Raw genomic sequence first — 17,574 nt, 5'->3', positions numbered from 1 at the left:
ATCCATAGTGGTTTCAGGTCGAAGAGTGGTATACACTATTATCACCATGAGAATAACTTATGACACATTGCATAACTTTCTATATAGTATTCTCATAGCGGGTCAATCCGGTATAAATATTACTCCTAATATTCATACCTATTTTTAAGACTTGATAACTCTTTATCCATGATCCATGAGATGTGATCATCAGTCTACAAACATAATAGTCTTAATGCTTTAATGTTATCCCACTTCACATTAAAGCTCGACTACGGATACTTTAAGAACAGTGCCCTTATGTTTAATGTGTTCTCATGATTAAGTCACACTTAATACATTAAACGGACTATCTATTCTAGGGACTTTATTAATCAACCATAATAAAGAAAATGCCTTTTATTATTAATAAATAATTCGATACAAGTACCAAAAGTATTGGCCTCTAGAGCTTACACCAACAATCTCCCACTAGCACTAGAGCCAATCAGACATACCCCGTATGCCCATTGATCTAGTATGGCCATCATGCTTCTGCTGCGCAAGAGGCTTTGTCAGTGGGTCAGCTATATTGTCAAGTGTAGGTACTTTACATATTTTCACATCTCCTCTATCTATTATCTCTCGAATGAGATGATAACGCCTAAGTATGTGTTTGGATCGTTGGTGAGATCTAGGCTTCTTAGCTTGTGCGATAGTACCATTGTTATCACAATAGAGACCAATGGGATCCACAATGCTAGGGACTATGCTAAGTTCACTAATGAACTTCCTGATCCAAACAGCTTCCTTTGTTGCACTTGAGGCAGCAATATACTCGGCCTCGGTTGTGTAATCAACAACTGTATCTTGCTTCGAACTTTTCCAGCTCACAGCGCCACCGTTCAAGCAAAATACATAACCAGATTGCGATCTAAAGTCATCCTTATCTGTCTGGAAGCTAGCATCAGTGTAACCAATTACAGCCAACTCTTCCTGACCTCCATATATCAAGAATGATTCCTTAGTCCTTCTCAAGTACTTAAGGATATTCTTAACAGCTACCCAATGGGCATCACCAGGATCAGATTGGTACCTACTCGTTGCACTTAAAGCATACGAGACATTTGGTTGAGTACATAACATGGCATACATGATAGATCCTATTGAAGATGCATATGGAATCTTATTCATGCGTTCCCTTTCTTCCTTAGTTGAAGGGGATTGTGTTTTTGATAGACACAGGCCATGTTGCATAGGTATGAATCCTTTCTTGAAATCATGCATATTAAAGCGTCTCAGCACTTTGTCTATGTATGTACTCTGACTTAGGCCAATCAGTTTTTGTGATCTATCTCTATAGATTCTGATTCCTAATATATAGGCTGCTTCACCTAGGTCCTTCATAGAAAAGCATTTCCCCAACCAAGTCTTTACTTGTTGCAGGGTAGGGACATCGTTTCCAATGAGTAATATGTCATCTACATATAACACCAGGAATACGATCATGCTCCCACTAACCTTCTTGTAGACACAAGGCTCATCTTCGTTCTTGATGAATCCATATTGTTTTACCGTTTCATCAAAACGAAGATTCCAGCTTCTGGAAGCTTGCTTCAATCCATAGATTGATCTTTGTAGCTTACATATCTTATGCGCTTCTTCTGGTATGTCAAATCCTTCAGGTTGTGTCATGTACACATCCTCAAGAAGATTCCCATTAAGGAAAGCAGTTTTGACATCCATCTGCCATATTTCATAATCATGATATGCAGCGATAGCAAGTAAAATCTGAACAGATTTAAGCATTGCAATTGGTGAAAAGGTTTCATCATAGTCAACACCATGAATTTGTTTATATCCTTTTGCAACCAGTCTTGCCTTATAGATATGTACCTTACCATCCATGTCAGTCTTCTTTTTGAAGACCCACTTGCATCCTATAGGATTAACTCCTACAGGAGGCTCTACCAAGTTCCAAACTTGGTTCGTATACATGGATTCTATTTCGGATTTCATGGCCTCTAGCCACTTCTCAGACTCGGGACCAGTTATGGCCTCTTGGTAGGTCACAGGCTCATCTTGATCCATGAGTAATACATCACCTTGATCTGTTATGAGATATCCATATCTCTCAGGTAGGTGACGTATCCTGCCTGACCTACGCTGGTCTTGTTCTACTTGAGCAGGTTGCTCTTCCACAACCATTTGTGTTTCCTGCTCTATTTCATCCATAGGTGTATCGATGCTTTGTGATTCTTGAATTTCTTCAAGCTCTACTTTCCTCCCACTGGTTCCTTTGGAAATAAAATCCTTTTCTAGGAAAACTCCAGTTCGAGCGACAAACACTTTGCCCTCAGAAGGATTGTAGAAGTAATATCCTCTTGTTTCTTTAGGATACCCCACAAATAAGCATTGGTCAGATTTGGGCTCAAGCTTAGTTGAAATTTGCCGTTTCACATAAACCTCGCAACCCCAAATCTTCATGTAAGACATATGTGGTCTCTTACCACTCCATATCTCATATGGTGTCTTATCAACCTTTTTGGATGGAACACGGTTAAGTGTGTAGGCTGCGGTCAACAACGCATGTCTCCAAAAGGAGTTTGGAAGATCGGCTTGACTCATCATGGATCGGACCATGTCCAACAGGGTTCGATTTCTTCTCTCAGACACACCATTCCATTGGGGTGTTCCAGGAGGAGTGAGTTGGGATAGGATCCCACACTCTTTCAGATGGTCATCAAACTCTAGGCTTAAATATTCACCACCTCGATCTGATTGAAGAGCTTTAATATTCTTACCTAGTTGGTTTTGTACTTCATTCTTGAATTCTTTGAACTTTTCAAAGGACTCTGATTTGTGTTTCATTAAATACACATAACCATATCTACTGAAATCATCAGTGAATGTGATGAAGTACTGAAAACCTCCTCTGGCTGATATGTTCAGTGGACCACATACATCAGTATGTATGAGGGCCAAAAGATCATTAGCTCTTTCACCTTTTCCTGTGAATGGAGACTTTGTCATCTTTCCAATTAAACAAGATCTGCATGTCTCATAAGATTCATAATCAAAAGAGTCCAACAGTCCATCTTTATGGAGTTTGGAAATGCGTTTCTCATTTATGTGGCCTAATCGACAATGCCAAAGGTAAGTTAGATTTAACTCATTAGGTTTCATCCTTTTAGTATTAATGTTATAAATAGGCATTTCAAGATCAATGACATATAGTCCATTGTTCATTTGTGCAGTTGCATAGAATATATCATTCAAATAAATTGAACAACAATTGTTCTTTATTATGAATGAAAAACCGAACTTGTCAAAACAAGAAACGGAAATAATATTCATGCTAATTGCTGGTACATAATAACAGCTCTCTAACTGAATTATTAAACCATTGGGTAAAGTCAATTCATAAGTTCCTACGGCTAAGGCAGCAACCTTTGCTCCATTACCAACTCGTAGGTCGACTTCACCTTTTTCCAATTTTCTACTCCTTTTTAGTTCTTGCACATTTGTACAAATGTGAGAACCGCATCCAGTATCTAATACTCATGATGCAGAAGTAGATAAATTAATTTCAATAACAAAAATACCTGAAGTTGGAGTCTCTACTCCATTCTTCCTATCTTCCAGGTACTTTGGGCAGTTCCTCTTCCAGTGTGCGGTCTTACCGCAATGGAAGCAGATGTCTTCCTTTTCTATGCTTCCACTAGGCTTCAAAGCAGCACTAGTGGGTTTGGGTTTGGCAACTTCCTTGCCTTTCCCTTTATCATGTTTGAGGACAATCCTCATGTCTCGGTACCAATCCAGAAAATTTGTCCCAGACAATTTTTCCTTGTCAAGGTTTGATCGCAATATGTTGTTAGAGGTGTTTGTTGTCATGGTAATCTACATAAGGATTAATGAAAATATAAGTATCATTGACATATTCCATTAGGCCTTTAATTAAATATGCTCCCACTATTTTACTCAAAACAAATGACCTTCATCATTTGATTCGGAAAATCCCGTTGGAAGATTTTCTAGTGGGTCGAGATCCATATTTCACTTCGTTCTAAGTCCGCGTAGGCGGATTACACAAAACTAGGTTTATTTTAGGTAGGAACTCCTTCCAATTGTATCTCATACAACTCTCGAAAATTTCAGTTGGGTGAATAACTCCTTATTCTAATCCATCATATGGATTATTCCCAACTCTTGCTTCTAAACATATATATAATCTTATTATAATTTGTTTAGTTAAGTTTGACCCATTGTTTTGACAGTTGGATATTACAATTATCCCATCACACCTTACTAATATATAGATCATGCACCTCGCGTAGGCGAAACCTACATTATCCATTACTAGTCTTGATGAGTGTTAAAACTTGGAAAGCATAAACTTAATATTTATTTTGAGGGAATTGCAATTTTTTTGATCTCACCGGCTTGTTTATCATATAAACCGTCTCTCACATGCATCAACATACATTCACATGCATCAACATACATACAAACAAAATGAAACAGTTATGGCCCCTAGCGCAATTGTTCTCCCAAGCCAATGAGAGAACCTAAGCTAACCTATAACGATCTAAGCTTCTCCAAGCAAGATCTTCAAGGTTGTCCTCCTTTGGCCCTGACTTCTTTGCTTTCTTCATATCATTACATTACATGAAAGAAACTCGTTTTACATACGAGGGAGTGAGATGAGAAAAGAAGTTACATTTGGGAGATTAAGAGAGAGGCACGACACGCAGGTCGTATTTTAAAATCCAAAGCAGAATAAAGGAAAACTAAGGCCATAACCGATCACCACAAGACAATAATAAACACTTTATTATTATTATTATTATTAATTCCTTTAATTAATTAAAATCAAATTAAATTTCAACGACCGATCATCACATTTTAATGAACAATTCATTTAAAATCGATGTCGCTTTTCGTATCAACACTTGGCACTTTTAAAGCACTGAGTTAGCCGAATGGGTGAAAATTTTCTTGCGTTAACCGGTTAACCATATGCGTTAACCGGTTAACACTGTTTGAAATCTAAAAACAAAATGTTTTTTGCCTTGTGTTAACCGGTTAACCAAATGCGTTAACCGGTTAACACTGTTAAAAACTCAAAAAAAATTAATTTCGCATTGCGTTAACCGGTTAACCATATGCGTTAACCGGTTAACACTGTTCCAAAAAGTGTTTAGAAAGCACAACTCTTGTGCAGTTAAACCCCAATCGCATAACTCTCTGACAACACAACCCTTGTGCCGTCACTAACCCTGATGCACCGATTTCAGACCGTCAAACATATCTCGATTGTTAATTTAGTATGATTGATCAACACGTCATTGCTTCACCATACTAATGTCGGATCAAGAAGCAAACGACCATTGATCGCTCAAAGGAAAACAATCATTGAGGGTTTGAATGAACGAAACGAGAACACTATATCATATATAATGTATTTTGCATCAGGATTACATATATCACATATATGTAACTTGATCGATCTCAATTTAACCTTTGATTCATTCTGTCTTTAATCATATTATTACAGAACAAAAACAATTATCAGATTCATGGTTTCGTAAGTGGCTCTGATACCACTGTTGGAGAATAGCCATCCAAGGCGCAGCGGAATTTAAAAATTTCTCCATTTAGTGATCCTTACGGATGGGCATGATCAGTGATAGAATCGTTACCTCTTGTGGCGATTCAAACCTTTGGTGAAGATCTCTGATAATGATCAAAACCTTTGATACAGATCCACGGGGCGATCACGAACGTTGAACGATGACAACGTCTCTACTCAGTCCACACGAACGGATTCCTTCAATCGCAGTGCTAGCTGTTATGAATGAAGGCTTTGAGTGAGAGAAAGAGGGAAACTAAATTCCAAGTCTCTACTTGAATTTCTGTCTGAGTGGATTGGAGTGACAATGCTTCTACCCAAGGGGTTCTATTTATAGAACCACTTGTGTGGGCTTCAAGCTAAAAAGCCCACTTAAGTGTATTTTGGCCCATATCTTATAATATGCCCAAAATCACTTAAGTATTTGGTACCTTACCATATTTCGTCTCCCACTTAAGTGCACCGTACCTTACGGTGTTCCTTAGTTACTCTATCTCTCATCAATCCGTCCTTTGTGTGTGACCCTATAGGTTTTCACGGCGTTGGCAGTTATATTAAATCACGCATTTAACATAATAAACAGTGAGCGGTATCTAGCAACACATCACTGCTACCCAAGTCACGAAAATGTCATGTGATCTGACAAAACCTCCTGTGATAATAATTATGTGTATATTTACCCCTTTGCCCTTATGTCTATATTGAACACAAGGTATAAACCGTGTCACCCTTGTCCAGTTCAATATTGGGCCCATAGACATTTATCCTGTTACGCAGGATTGGCAAATTCCATCTAGGACACTCATGTCCCTCAGCATGCTTCGTGGAGTACCCATCAACTGTCTTTATGGTTATCCAGTAACGGACAACGTTGGATCAGCAATAAAGCACTCGACTCTACATCTAGGATCCATAGTGGTTTCAGGTCGAAGAGTGGTATACACTATTATCACCATGAGAATAACTTATGACACATTGCATAACTTTCTATATAGTATTCTCATAGCGGGTCAATCCGGTATAAATATTACTCCTAATATTCATACCTATGTTTAAGACTTGATAACTCTTTATCCATGATCCATGAGATGTGATCATCAGTCTACAAACATAATAGTCTTAATGCTTTAATGTTATCCCACTTCACATTAAAGCTCGACTACGGATACTTTAAGAACAGTGCCCTTATGTTTAATGTGTTCTCATGATTAAGTCACACTTAATACATTAAACGGACTATCTATTCTAGGGACTTTATTAATCAACCATAATAAAGAAAATGCCTTTTATTATTAATAAATAATTCGATACAAGTACCAAAAGTATTGGCCTCTAGGGCTTACACCAACAGAACCGATCGTCCTGATCATCATGAACGGGCTGTTGACCGGAGGTGACATGTAGGATTGGGATAGGCCCCGGTCCATTGGGTCCATTAGCCTCTCCAGCTGGAGGATCAGTCACCGTCTCTGGTTGAGCAGGGGGATTCCTCTGTATCATCTGCCTGAGCTCTTGCTGTCCCTGATCCACCCCTTGAACCACATCCATGAATTGATTCATGCGGGTTTTCATCTCGGCGACCTCTTCCTGTAGGCTTTCCATTACTCTCTGTTGGTTTCTACGGGTACCGTACCGATGAATGCCTGGGTCAGCTATCCTGCTGATGGAACACCAAACAAACTGAGAACACTGTGGCGGTACCTGTTATGCAAGACATGCTAATGAGTATGTAAATGCAATGACATGTTTATCAATTCCAAAGGTATTCTACCCCCTTGATCCCAGTCTCTCAATAGATAAACGATGTAAAATAAAAGACTAAGTCGTTGATGAGAACCAAGAAAATTCCGACTAGAATCAAGTAGAAGATATAAACCCCACAGAAATGGATAAACATGTGTGAATGATTATGAATGCAAAATGATGTGATGCAAAATGATGTGAATTCAGTGCAGTGGCATGGGAATCAGGATCGCTGTATCTGCTTGAACATCTATCAGGTTGCACTGTCTGGAGAGAAATTAAGAGCACATCAAACAAAGGTCATGGGATGGATCATGTTATCCTTAATATCAACCATCCATTTTGGTGGATTATGGTTTACACCTTATCAACACCCAAGTTTCATTGATATTAAGGATACCTGATCGGATCAACCATGAATCAAGGGTTTGTTGCAAGTCACGAGCATGGAGTTTAGGTTAAGAACCACCCAAAAGGAGTGTACTAAGGTTTAAACCTGCCAAACATATTCTACAAAAGGTTCCCATAGTCATAATCCCATCTTTCGGATATTATCGGAGGAACGACTACTCGTATTCCAAAAATATTCTCAAGAGAGACTCTTATGAGTGTAGTATCGCGTAACAATCATATCAAATCTTACACTTGAACGACTTTCGCACTACGTCCTACGAATAGGCCAAGATGGGTTTGGTAAACTAAGGTCTTTGGCTTCTAAGGTCTATATTGGAAAAAGTAATGTCTAACCACAACTTACTTGTGTGACATTATTGATCTCAACATGACCTCCACCAAGTGAATGGGCTTGCAAGTCAACTTGCTAAGGAATAACTTCACACAAGTCGACAAGACTATGCCATTCTCCTATCCTAAGTGCACTCGAGTTCGGGTATAGAACTCATCTCACAAAGATCACCAAGCAGCCATAGCCATCCAATAGATACAGCAATGATATGTACACAATGCAATAAGGTAAAGCAGGTAAATAAATAACTGTACAAAAGCATGAACACCCAATAAATAAACAAACTACAAAAGCTAGGAAGGACTCGCTTAGGGAAACCGTTTCCCCAGTAGAGTCGCCAGCTGTCGCAACCTGAAAAATACAGTGTGCGAAAAAACACAACCGGCGAAGAAAGACAGGAGAGTCGCCACCGTGCGTTATTTATCCCAAAGGAGGGAAAGGAAACGCTCGAAGTAAACCTGAAAAGAGGAAAGGAAAAGACAAGGTCTCGCAACCAAATCTTGGGTTCGGGAGTCGGTTATGCGAAGGGAAGGTATTAGCACCCCTACGCATCCGTAGTACTCTACGGGATCCACTTTTGTAGTTCTTGTCTAAAGGGTGTGAGTTTATCTTGTGTTGTTTACTAAAAAAAGGGTTAAATGATAATGACTCGCGCGGATGTCGCATCCACTGCATACATATCTCATCTGAATATGAGAATCAGAGTCTTCGTAGCTCGGCTGACCTATGGGTTGGGGGGATGCTTATGCAGAAGGGAAATCCTAGACGAAGGAACCTGCATAAAGTAAACACACAAAACATTGCCTCCTATCGAGGTCTTCCAGCTAAGAAAGCGGTAAAAATACGGAAAAATGTAAAAGTACCACACAGATAAAGATCCGAAGTAACAGTAGTTAACGGAACAAGGAAACCCTGAGATCCTCCCAAGCTAACACCATCAAAGAAAGTGAGTCAGTACAGGTAATCGGAATGAAACCTCCAGGCGGTATCCCACAAGTAAAGTGGAACACCAGGCAAACCATCTCTGCAAGAGTCATATGAGCCCTCACAAAACAAAACTCAACAAACAGGTTAGAGAAACAAAATAGGGTAACCAAGAGTTGCCCCCCAAATCAAAATGTAACCACATGAATCATGCCCTTTCAATTCACAAAAAGCTCACAAAAAGAAACCAAGGGTAGGAGGCCTAAACCTCTTGTCAAACAAATGCATTAAAAGGGTATCAAAAATTTCAGGTTGAAAGTATAAAGTAGTGGAAATAGGGCAAACCTGATTGGAGAGCTTGATTGAAATTGAGTTGCACCCGTGAGGTTTGCAGAACAATCTTAGGGTTTATATGAGAGGGAATTGGTTCTTTACAGATGAGTTCCCTTCAGTCTCTGGAGGTTGCTCTGAACTCTGTTAGCTCTTCTCTCACTATCTTTTTCCTCCAGCCAGGGTAATAGGAATAGAATTCCTTTTGTTTCACTGAAACTCTGAATTTATAACCTGATTTTTGTGGACCTGTGGGCTCAAATGAGAGAGGTCCAAGTCCAAGATTTATTTATTTATTTATTTATTTATTTCGTTTTCCGTATTTTTTTTTCGTTTTCCGTATTTTTTTTTAAAAATATTCCGATTGCCATGATGAAATGCAAATGCTAAATGACCTAAAAATGAATGCATGCATGAGGTGTAAAGCGTATGCTTCCAGGAAAAATGAAGGGTAAATTTTGGGGTATTACAATGGTTGCTTATTGATTTTAGTGGGTATTGATCTCTTTTTTTTTTTGGACTCTAATGTTGATTTTGGTTCAATTACTATGTTTGTGCGGATTTTTATTACATATTTTAAACATCGTAAAATTGCTGTAATATTTGTATTGATATATGCTTGTACGGTTACTTATTTCCATTGCGCTAAAATTGAAGTCTCCAACCCATGGATTCAGTAACTCAATACCGTTATGCCTCCCAAAATTACAACACATCAACATAATACTTTCGTCGCGTTTAGATTTTGCGTATGACATTAATCCTATTGTCATTTCGCACAAACCGGTTCTTGAGCACATGATGGATTAATTCCATCCGATCGTTTTTTAAATCAACGTTGTCACTTATTTATTTCTCTTTTAATTAAATTAATTAATTGATTAAATTTTTACTTAATTAGTTTAATTTTGATTAGTCATTTTTAATTAACTTGATTATTTAATTTAATTAAATAATTTTGATAATTAATCTTAATTGACTTAATTAATCGATTTAACTGAATTTTAATAAATTAATTTTAATAATTAAATATTGAACAATTTTTTTTCATTATCACAATCTCAAACCATCCTCAAACTCGATTTTATTCATTTCATAATACAAACTCAATTCCATTCCATTTCCAAACCATCAAAATCGCACAATCCTCAATTCAATGTCGAGCCATTTTTTTAAAATACCTTTGTAAGTCGATCGCTTTCAAGCATCACCATCAAACTCATATAGCTTACTCTTGGGCTTTCTTACAATGAGACCTATTAGGTTATTGAATAATCGAGTAGATGATTGATTCACTAAATAAAAATCCAATTTATTCACAAAAATACAAATTTAAAACCTCGATCCAACATCGAGTATTTTTATTCAAATTAATTTAAAAAATACCTAACTCCGATTAAACACCTTTTTATTTAGAAATGAAAAGGTAGATGGTGTTGAGTTTTCAACTCCTCTCCTCGATTATTTGAACATGAATTCTCTTACTCGGTTAATCGAATAATCGTCCTTTCTAATCCACCCAAGCACAAATAAATCAAGTCCTTCTATAATAAGAAATGAAAAGGAAGATGACTTTGAGTCTTCAATTTTTCTCCTCGACTATTTGAATACAAGTTCTCTTACTTGGTTAGTCAAATAATTGTCGTTCCTCTACAAACCTCCAAATCCCTATTAAATCAAAACATTTTCATAATAATGAAATGAAAAAAGGAGATGACTTTGAGTCTTCAACTTCTCTCCTCAATTGGTAGAATACGAGTTCTCTTACCCGGTCAGTCGAACAATTGTCATTTTTCCATAAACATACACCCTAATCAAATCATTTTCTTAACAAACTATACGAAAAAGGAGATGGTTTTGAGCTTTCAACCCCTCTTCTCAAATGCTTGGATGTGAGTTGTTTTACTCAGTCATTCAAGTACTTGTCGTTCAGTCTAAAAAACGTCAACCATATACAACCTTATTTTCATAAATACTCAGATGAAACAGAAAGCGGTCTAGAGTCTTATATTCCTTTTCCCGAATATTAGGATACGAGTTGTCTTACTCGATTATCCGAGTATTCGTCATCCATTTAAAACACCGTAATTATTATCAAATCCTTTCTATAATTATGGATGAAAAAGAAAGTGGTCCAGAGTCTTCTATTCCCTTTCCTGACTGTTAGGATACGAGTTGTCTTACTCAACTATCAGAGTAATCGTCATCCAATTAAAAACATTTCAACCAATAAAAATATCTCACATATTAATCCAACTTGTCACCCCCATGTGACCTAAACTATTTTCAGAAAGAATACTTTTAACCCTTTCTAATGCGCATAACAAACCAGTGCTTAAGCCTCCGCCGAGAGTAGACAAGCCAACGTTTAGCCTTTAGAATGCGATCTAAATAGTTGTTCATTAAAAAACACCAACCAGTCGTAGTTCCCCGAACTACGAATGCTCTGATTTCCTTATTACACCATAAGGATACGTAGGCAGGAGATGGTTGTATCTTCGCGAGCACACTAATAAAAAACCTCCCTTTCTCCTTTCTAAGGTTCTCATCCATTTCTATTTTCAATATTTTAACCCGAAGATAACAAACAACATAAATTAACACTCGAAACGCACATTAGAACTAAAAGGTTCCCGTTGAGTACAACGGACGCAAGAGGTGCTAATACCTTCCCCTTACGTAATCCACTTCCGAACCCGAATATGGTTGCGACGACCATTATTCCTTTTTTTCTAAAGGTTTTATCGATATTTTCCTATTCCTTCATTGGGATAAATAAAGTTCGGTGGCGACTCTGTTCGAACATAATTTTTTCCGCGACCATCGCGAGGAATCGTATTTTTCGAGATGCGACAAATGTGAAATCTACATAGAAAATTAATCGACCTGGGAAACACAATTTCGATTGCTTTCATCAAAGCAAGATCTATATCTGTTAAAATCACTTGTGGACACAAGTCTTTCTTCACAAACAACTCTTTTAGTTTCTCCAATACCCAGCAAAAATTCTCTGTCTGCTCAGACTCCATATACGCAAATGCAACACCAAAAGTCAACTCGGTTGATGTCATGCCAACAATTTCAAATAAAGGTTGTCTATATTTGTTTGTCTTGTAGGTGCTATCCATAACTAACACAATCGGAAAAATATTCAACAACTTAACTGAATCAGGATGAGCCCAAAATATCTCTCTCACAACTTCCGAGTCATCCTTTTTTCTACTCCAATAGACATAGCCCGCATCCTCAATAAGCTTAAACAGATGTTGTATCTCACATATATGACCTCTTATCTCTTTTTGTATCACACTCTTATGCTTGTATACTTGCGTAATCCGAGTGACATTCTCAGGATCTCGGTCTTGCAAGGAAAGCAATATGTGTCTAAGTGATACATGTCTCTTTGTCAAATCAGCGACATGTTGCTTCTCATCTGTGGTCAACCTACCAATAAAGTAATGACCTTCTAATCTATTAGGTAAACCATGATTATGTAACCTACATTTTACATCAATCTTCCAACCAGACCCATCTTTCGCCGGAGTCGACCTGATTTTAAATGGGCATCCACATTTCTTGGACGCACTTTGGGTACCACTATCAGTACTCTTGTGTTTCTCACCTTTATCACAACCAAATATTAATTTGTTACTTCTCCCTCTCTTCCCTGTTTCAGTATCTGAACGACTGATAATAACAATTACTTTATTATCGATTCCAATCTCTTTAATCCATCTGATCACCTCTTCTCGTGTACCAAATCTTTCAGTTGTTATAAACGCATCAGAAGCATCTACACATATTTGGGGAAAATTTTCCATTCCTGCACAATAAAAATTAAAAAAAAAGAAGCATACCGGAACACTTCTTGAAAGAGTTTCGGAACACATAATACACAAACCGGAACACTTCTTCAAAGATTTTCGGTATGTGTAACTTTATTTACCGGAACTCTTTTAAGAAGTGTTCCGGAACATGACTTTTTCTTAAAGAACCGGAACTCTTTTGTGAAGACTTCCGGTTCATTACTTTGTGTGTTCCGGATGTCTTTTGTGAAGTCTTCCGGTTTGGAAAAAATACATACCGAAAGTCTTTTTCCAGAAGTTCCGGTGCAAGGGTGAAACGTGTAATTTTTGAAAATTTCAACTGAATGGTAAAAATGAAATAGTAAATTGGTTAAAACCAATTAATGGTAGAATTAGAATTTTTTAAAAATTATAGGAATATGAGGCTAAATGTAGGGGTACAAAGTAAAATTTTCGCAAAACAAAGTTGCCCATAAAAGCAAGGCAAGGAAACGGGCCCAGAGGCCCACTCTAAACCCTCAGCTTTGTAAAGGGGGGAGAATAGCGTTTTCTCTGGGATATAGGCCCAAGTCCAATTCCAAGAGACCAAGGACGGAGAGAAGCTCCCACGCAAAGAAGAAAACGCACTCCTCAGAAGGTCGTTACGCCGGCGTTGCTTGCCTCGCCTCGGCGAGCTTCGAAGCAGAATGGAACGCGAAATGAAGCTCCAATCAAACTTTGAAATGTTTTGTCACCGTCGAGCTCGCACAGAAGAAACCAACAAAGATTGTTACAGACGAAGTGAAAACTTACCCGATTCGAAGCTTTAATCACCAGTCGGTACGAACCAAATCCGAAACTGCTTTTCTTCCTCTTCTTTTTTTCTTTCTCAATTCCTTCCTTTTTCTAGTTGAGATCTTTCGTTTAGGTTGTGTATGTTCATGTTGCAGAAAAATGGAAGAAGCAGAGAGAAGATGAAGGTGAAAGATTGAAGATTCGAGAGAAGAATCCAACGTTGAGAAGAAGTTGAAGATTGAATTTCCGGTGATGATTGGAGTTGACGAAGATGATTGCGGTTGGAAGAGCGAAGAAGATGCAGGTTTAGTTTGGTTTGTTTAGAATTTCAAACCTTGAAATCCTAACAATAATGGAGGTTTTAGAGCTCTGGTATGGGTGGTTATCGCGAACAGTTGGAAGAAGGTGTTGGTAGTAGGATGCAGTGGCAGGAGAATGTATTGGGAGAAGACAGTTAGTTTTCTTTCAAACCCTTCAGTGAGGTTCGTTTTATAGTGGTTATGGACGTGTGAAATAGAGTGAAGCTTCTCCTTTCCAAAAAAAAATCCTCACAATGGAGATGCTGAACTGTTATGTAGAGAAAGAGCATCGTAACTGAATCGGTCAGTGGGGGCAAGTGGTTAGGGCAGGCTTCATCTATTCAGTTCCACAAGGTAAGTCAGTTAAAATTTGAGATTTTGTTGGAAGGTTGTTAGTAGTTTTTTTTTTTGTTTTTTTTTTTTTTCGGTTATTGCATTCTGTTACGGTTTTACAGTTAGAAATCAAGTTCAATTCAGTTGGGTTTTGAAGTTGGTTATTAGTTTTCTGTTATGAAAATATTAGTTGCTTTTGGTTAGTTAATCAAGTGTTATGACTGGTAAATGCTAGTTATGGGTTACATTGAGGATGTGTCATGTGTTAATGGATTAGAAGAGATGACTTGCTGAACTGGTTTTGCTTCGAACTGCAGATTTTTGTTAGCTCGAAATTTCCATTTATGGGTTGCAGGTCATGTGCCGTTTGTAGAAGATTAGTGCAGGTAATATTCTCTAAAATACCGGTTTTGGTTAATTTGCTAGTAAAGGTTATAATGAGCAATTAGGCCGGCTAGGTTCCTCATTTCTGCATGAGGGTCTATTAAGCATAGCTGTTGGGAATAACTCATATTAGTGATGAATGGTTTCTTTTTCTGCTGAAACTTGTTAGCTGCCAAATGTTGGGACCGTCACGAGATAGCTTGGTGTTCATTGCTATTATTGATTAAGTAGTAATTGGAACTTGTAAACCGGTTGCAAAATGGTCCCGTGTGCATTGATTGGTTTACGCAAACCAGTCCTATTAAGTGAGTACTGGTGACTGTTCAATTTCTGCATTGCAATGAATGAAATTATGCAGATTGGTTATTTTTTTTGAGCTGTTAGGTGCAGTTAGTTTACAACCATTGGGAATTGTTAAAACAACACTTGAACCTTGCCTTGCTATAGAACCCAATGCAAATATCATCATATTGGTGTAAAGATGTTTTAACACGGTTAACCTTATTGATCACGACATTATTCTCGTAGTTAGAAAATGAGTTTCAATTGTCAGCTTAATGATTGGTTTGGATTTTCTTTGTTGCATCCATCCTGTTAATTGTTTGGAAATGTTAGGCTAGTGCAGATTATGTTAGGAGTTAATAGATTAAATTATTTGCTAGATTTTGTAATGTGTAACATGAACTGATGCTTGAATTATGCAGGATCCTTGATTTGAAATGTGGGTTTGACGTGGATGCTCTTTTGGCGCTGACTGAGTTTGCGGGTTAATCCATTTTTGAATTTCCATCACTCTGTTCATGTTACAGGTGGTGTATCATGGAGCCATGCTTGGACATGTTTTGGAGTTCCTGAGCTGACGTGGAACGTTACGACACTTGTTGGTCATGGTTGTCATGTGAAGTTGCCGTCACAGACTTGTTTGTATGTATTGATGCTTGGCGCATTGTATGTAAATGGATTTACAATTTTTTCTTTAGATTTTGGATGTGCAACGGGATTAAGGCATTGTACTGTGACGTATTTGCAATGTTAGTCTGAATGTTGGTTTTGTTAAATGCTGCATATTGTGCACTTGGTTATGTATGAAAGTTTATAATTGCTTGTTATATACATGGCAGAATGAATGCTTGATATGAATACTTGTTAAAAGCTTATTATATGCATGTGAAGAATGAAGTATGAAGAGTGAAGTTCAAAGATTTTCAGAAAACAGGTGTTGACTTTGGTCAAGGTTGACCAAAAAGTCAACTGTTGATCAAAGTCAACATTTGGTCAAAGTTATTTGTTAATTTTTTATTTTTTGTTTCTAATGTAATGGACATTTGTATGACCATACAATGAATGTGATTGGCATTTTGGATGAAATGGATAACTTATTTGTGATAAATGGATGAAATTGGCACTTATTTATGAATGAATTTGATACTTGTATAGTGAAAATGATTTGACTTTTTCAAACAGCCCGACTTTATAATGAAACTAACCCTTAAGCCGATGAATCATAAGGATCATGAGCAAACGGTAACACATGAACCAAATGGCTTAAAATTCACAGATGAATCAAGAATGCGAGCCCTTATGAAATCACAATGGGCCGACATAAGAGGGTCTAAACAAGGCAAGAGTGGGGTATGGGCTAAGCATGGAAACAACATGAATGTTTAAGAATAAAAGGCCATGGGATGAAGCTTAACCAAGCAAATGGATCAAGCACAATGAAATTTGGGGTTGTGGGGCATGGTTAGGGTTTAGTGGTCAACGTCAGACATCCACAAAATCAAACACCAGATCCTCATAGAATCGAAGCCAAGAATTAGGGTTGAGATGCCCCTATGAACATCATGGTGTAGGTTTCAAGAGTCAAGGTCGCAAAGAAATCCAAACATTAAGATTTCAGTCTACGTGTTGATCCATACCATAATCTCTAAGCAATGCGCTTGATTTTCAATGTCCGACAACCTTGAGTCTAAAGATGCGTGTTAGCATGTGTTGATTATGCATGAATGATGCACATGAATGAGTCATGAGTGAGTCTCAGGTTATAAGTCGGATGAAAAGTAAAAATGGAGGACAAATTTTTGGGTACAACAAAACCATGTGAAGGTTGTTACAGAACAAAGTTGGGAATCATCTGTAAGACCCCAATTTTGACCCTAAGATCCCTCATGCTATCTCATCATATGCATTGTTTGTAGGATCACACCTTGGCATCCTCCTTACCCCTCATTCATTGGGTTTGCATTGGGAGAGGTCACCAAGCACATATGATTGTATTATACTTTGTTTTTCATTATTTACTAACCAAAATACCCAAAAAATATGTAATATATAGTTTGTTGCTTTTGTAGGTAGTATGTGTGTTCACCCATGCTCCATCAAGCTCATATCTAGGGTTTAAGACCCTCAATGCCAGGAGACTAATCAAGAGATGGTTAACGTTGACTCCAGACATCATATATGGATCCCCATGATCTTCACATATCATTTTGATCAAGAACTCATCAAGAGTTTGAAGTTTGTTTGCCTTGGAAACCCTAATTCATCTGGGTATATTGTGTGACTTTTTCAACACGTTTCCTCATCAATTGATCAAATATTTCAAGGGATACTTCATATTACATCATATTATGCATATATGATCCT

General features: G+C 37.6%; 1 long non-coding RNA gene across 1 annotated transcript; it reads left to right on the top strand.

The window, feature by feature from the left end:
• The first annotated feature begins 13,690 nt into the window (after positions 1-13,690).
• Positions 13,691-15,986, top strand: LOC127105467 (uncharacterized). Its single transcript, XR_007795012.1, has 4 exons — positions 13,691-13,957; positions 14,068-14,565; positions 14,862-14,930; positions 15,633-15,986. It is a non-coding gene; the product is annotated as an uncharacterized LOC127105467 (long non-coding RNA).
• Positions 15,987-17,574: the final 1,588 nt, after the last annotated feature.

Source organism: Lathyrus oleraceus, chromosome 7, assembly GCF_024323335.1.
Source record: "Lathyrus oleraceus cultivar Zhongwan6 chromosome 7, CAAS_Psat_ZW6_1.0, whole genome shotgun sequence".
NCBI classification, from domain to species: Eukaryota; Viridiplantae; Streptophyta; class Magnoliopsida; order Fabales; family Fabaceae; genus Lathyrus; species Lathyrus oleraceus.
The sequence above is the reverse complement of the archived record's forward strand: the minus strand, read 5'-3'. Positions and strand labels throughout refer to the sequence as shown.